The sequence below is a fragment of the Gymnoscopelus microlampas genome, assembly GCF_963454915.1.
Source record: "Gymnoscopelus microlampas genome assembly, chromosome: 17".
Classification (NCBI taxonomy): Eukaryota; Metazoa; Chordata; class Actinopteri; order Myctophiformes; family Myctophidae; genus Gymnoscopelus; species Gymnoscopelus microlampas.
In genome coordinates this window covers 25,753,397-25,758,396 of record NC_139954.1, presented here as the reverse complement: position 1 = coordinate 25,758,396, position 5,000 = coordinate 25,753,397, and the positions used below count along the sequence as shown (strand labels likewise).

The 5,000-nt window shown below is 41.4% G+C and overlaps 1 protein-coding gene across 3 annotated transcripts in view; it reads right to left on the bottom strand.

The window, feature by feature from the left end:
• satb2 (SATB homeobox 2) overlaps window positions 1–5,000 on the bottom strand; it is a 55,053-nt gene that overhangs the window by 41,818 nt on the left and 8,235 nt on the right. The window lies entirely within an intron of this gene.

Below are 5,000 nucleotides of genomic sequence, written 5' to 3'. Positions count from 1 at the left end.
GGCTTATCAACAAACCTTTGAGAGAGAGAGAGAGAGAGAGAGAGAGAGAGAGAGAGAGAGAGAGAGACGTTCTGCATCAGTGTTTGTGGAGAATGTAAACTGGCCAATGTGGGTAAGAGGGGGTTGTGCGGCGTGGCTTACGTGTGTAGTTTAGTGTGGGTGGTGAGTATGCGTAACTATACATCAGTGTGCTTGTAATGTGGGCACGTGCATAGCGTGCACGCACCTTTTTTCCCCCGTGCACGCACATGCACGTGAGAGCACGAACCTCAAGTGTCCCCTGATAAGAGAGCGTCAGCCAAACGTCTAATATGGGTAATGCCATTAGAAAATGTGCCAGGCCAGACAGGGGACAACTGCCAAGTACCAAAGAGCATCCAGCTCGCCCAGGCCAAATGGACTGCTTGTATTTACATACGAGTCCCCGGACACCACCTGCCAGCATGTGTGACCCAGCACTACAGAGAGAGAGAGAGAGAGAGAGAGAGAGAGAGAGAGAGAGAGAGAGAGAGAGAGAGAGAGAGAGAGAGAGAGAGAGAGAGAGAGAGAGAGAGAGAGAGAGAGAGAGAGAGAGAAGACACAGAGAGAGAGAGAGGGAGAGAGAGAGAGGGAGAGAGGGGGGTGCTGTGGTAATAAAAAATGGAATTTAAAAATGGAAAATGGCGAGGCGAAGCAAGAGTGAGAGAGAGAGGGAGGATTTTGTATTAGAGTATGGAAATTGAGTTAGCGACCAGATTTTGAATGGAAAAACAACAGAGGGGTCAATGTACTGAGTGACACTGGCCTGCAAATCAGCAAAACAAATGAGGGCGAATCCATGGTTAATGTTTGAGTGTGGCATATTCACAGTGCTTGATTAGTACCCCCCCAACCAGCCCGACGACCCCCCAACCCTCACTCCCCAACTCCCACAACCCCTTGCCTCTTTAATAGTTTTTACAGCTCTTTCTGCTCTTCCCCACAAAGATGATGCGTTCCGTCTCGCTGTCTCTTCACTTCTCTTTCCTCCTCTCTGTATCTCTTGCTCCATCTCTCTGCCCTTACATCCTTTATATCCGTTATCTCTCTCTCTCTCTCTCTCTCTCTCTCTCTCTCTCTCTCTCTCTCTCTCTCTCTCTCTCTCTCCTTCACTGAAGGGGCATCATATCTCTTTTCTCTACTAATGCTGAAAAAAAACACCCACTACCACAATCCACAACTACAATATAAAACGAACCCTCTTCCTCCAATCTGAAAAGAATTAAGAACTCGGGAGACCTCTCAAAATGAAAAATAAATTAAAAACATTAGCCTTGGGGTTAATTTAAAAAGTGTGGAGCGAAGGGACCAGAAAATCGCAAGTGGCAATGTTGAATAAGACCAGCACGGAAAGAAGAAGAAGAAAAAAAGAAAAGCTAGCTGATAGAATGAAGCCGAGGAAAGCGTGTTGTTTGGGTGTGAGCTAAGTCAGTGTTAGCTATAATTCAAATTGTGACTTCAGCAATGCTAACAGCAATGGCGAAGAACAAAGGATTATAATGAGACATTGAATTAATTGCTGGCTGCTTGTGACAATAAAATGCAGACAATGTTCAACAGGCAGCTCTTGAAGCCCTCTTCAGTATGATGTAAACTTCAAGAAACATCTGCTACACCCCCCTCCCCACTCCCCCCATAGCAATCTGGCCAACTTCATTTCACCGAAGGAGTGGCATGTGAAGACAAGATGAGCAGGGGTTCTGGTTCTGTACAACTTTACACACTAGCAAGGTGCATGAAAAAGGTGAAACTGGATGAAAGAAATTCCTGTAACACTTGCCTTATTGTGAACAAATGAATTGTAAAAGCCAATGCTTCCCCCAATAATCATTCACAATATTGCAAGTGTGGAAAAACAAATTGAAGTCAAGTGAAGGGCCACCTTCACTTGACTTACAACATGAATACCATTTGATTTCAGTGAATGGCTTAAAGGTAGGGTAAGTGATAAAGAAAATCACTTACCCTACCTTTAATATGAGAGAATAATCTTCTCCTCTCCAGCAGGTCCTAACCTGAACCTTCTGAAGTGTTATCACGACTGACGATCCCTATCAAGACTCACCGACATCTCACCATCGTACAAGACACACACATACACGCACGCACGCACGCACGCACGCACGTACGCACGCATGCACGCACGCACGCACGCATTAAATAAACACACCTACAATTACACACCCTCTCACACACACAAACAAACGCTCATTATCAGCCTCTCACCAAGGACAGGCACCCACACACACACACACACACACACACACACACACACACACACACACACACACACACACACACACACACACACACACACACACACACACACACACACACAAATAGCTCAGCATCTCTCAATCTTGCTACACATCCTGTGTGCCACTTGCAATTTTTTGGAGGGCATTGACGCAAGAGATAAATTGTTGTTGTCCTGTTATGCATTTTTTTGTCTCCTATCCTGTGTGGCGTCTGAAAGTTAATATCTACAACCTCATAGCTCATCCAAACCGTTATTGGATTTAGAGTCTCAATCAGTGATACAAACACAAACATATGGATACAAAAAACTAAAATATGAATTGCAAGAGGAGGGGATTGACTCCACTCTTGTTAGAGGGACTAAATAGACAACAGATTAATTATTTTCAAACAATATTTACTGCGTTTTGCTTGCTGCTTAACTTAAATACAACAATTGGCACTGCCTATAATGTTGCTATACCAGCTGTATTGCACTGTATGTGTATGTGACAACAAACTTGAATATTTTAGGGCTGTAATAAGTTTGCTTACTTGTTTGTAAACATTGGAGTAAACATATTTTGCTTTATTACGATAAGAAAGTTCCAATCAGCATTTGCAAATTAAACTCTTTAAGGAAGTATGTGAATATAACCTAATTTATATGTTCACAACAGTACTGGATTGGACCTTCAAGTTCAGTCAAAACAGACAGAAAAGTTCAAATGGATAATTTAATAAGGTGGCGGTTTATTTTTTATTTTTATTAAATCATTCTCTCCACATATCTGCTGCAAAAGCCTCTTTTTCAGCAAAGAGTGTTGCATTTTGGAGGGGCAAATAATATATTGAATATGAGAATGTAGCAGTGACCATTAAATATGAATGTGTGATCCAGACAGAAGCAGCATGCAGTGCATGGAGAAGAGCATCATCTCAGTGTTGTATCCAGACTCCAGAACAAGGGTGTCCTAGCCTCTCTTTCTGTCTGTCTGTCTGTCTGTCTGTCTGTCTGTCTGTCTGTCTGTCTGTCTGTCTGTCACATATCCAGTAGTATCCAATATCCAGCAAAGCACTCACAGACCACGGACTGATTCATTTATTGGTTAGTTCTCCTTTCTTTTTTTTTTTCTTTTTTTCTTTCTTTCTCTAGATTGTGGGGTAAACCCGTTAAAAGAGTGCCGATCATAGTGTATTCTCTAATAGACAGGGTGTGGGCCTATACTTGTTCAGGTATCACAACTGCTTTGAACATAAATCACCATGGTCACACACTGATAAATGCTAATCCATTTTATACAATTATTATGGGTGTGTTGGGTGATAACTTGTGCCCTAAAGACACACTTTAGGCAAGTGTAGGCAAAGACGTGATAGCTTCTTATGACCATACATCATTTATCAATGGTTCTGATGGAGTAATGCATGAAAGCAATGCAGATAATGCAGTGTTTAATTACTCTGTTGAGTGTCTTTGTACATCCAACATAGCAGCCCACGTCCATCTGCAATAATCCTTGATAAGGCTGAAGATAGTAGAGCCAGTTAATAGAGAGACGATAAGAACAGTTACCAATTTAATGTCTTTTTTGATAACACCAAGGGTCGGGCCATATTTCTCAACATACTGTATTGCTTCTCTGAAGCAACTGCCACACTTATCAGTGAAATACTAAAATACTGTGCTAAGACTGCAACTTTTTTCATCCTTGATACCTTTGATATTATCACGATACCACCATCATCCAGAGTTAAGGATAAGCTGCTATCACATCCTGTATTATTACATCTTCAAAATCCCTTATTTCTGCTGTGGCTAAAGGTCACAAAAAACACTAATATATGTGCCCTTCAGTTTTTCTAAGTCAACATTTTCTTTGATAGTACGATATCATCAAGATTTAAAGATAAGTTACTATCATATTCCACATCATTACACGTTCTAGACATAACAAATACGTAGCAGGGGCCAAATACAAGATTGCAGAGGAAAATGCAGACACACCCAGAAAAATAGAAGAGTACAAACACAACAGCAAACACACCTATAAACAATATGTCGAGCTCAAAGACGTAAACACACACAAACAGAGGCTAACATGTAATTCAAAGCCAGTCTAAACTCTACAAATCAGACAGCTGACAAACACTGATTGGTACTCCCATCCGTTTCAAAGACATACGGTATAATGACTGCTGTAAAGAGTGCAAAGTAAGGGCTACGACAGAGGGATTGGAACTTCACTATGAACACTGTTTTCCCAATTTCCATTTTTCTTATTCCCTGTCACCAGCAGATTCTGTTTTCTCCCCTTTTCCTCCTTATCTGCTCACTCTCATTCATTCTGTCTATTTGTTATTTTTTTATCTGTTCTGTTTCTACCCTTTTCCAACTGGAATCTGGGGGTTAAAAACATTTCTTCATGCACTGAAGTTGCATCCAACTTTCAGATTGATTATGCACTAGACACATCACTTCCCAACACATTCTTATTTATTTTACATTTATTCAACCAGGATAGCCACGTTTGAGATGAAAATCTACTTTTTAAGGGAGTCCTGGCCAAGACAGGCAGCAGCATAATTAAAAACACAGTTACAAACAGAAAACATAACTCTGTGTGTCAAGAGCTCACTCTGTCAGCGCTGTAAAATCGACGCCAGCCTACGTAAAACGACATGTTTCGATGAGATTTACGTAGGCTGGCAATGATTTTCCAGCACATGAGACAGCAAGCTCT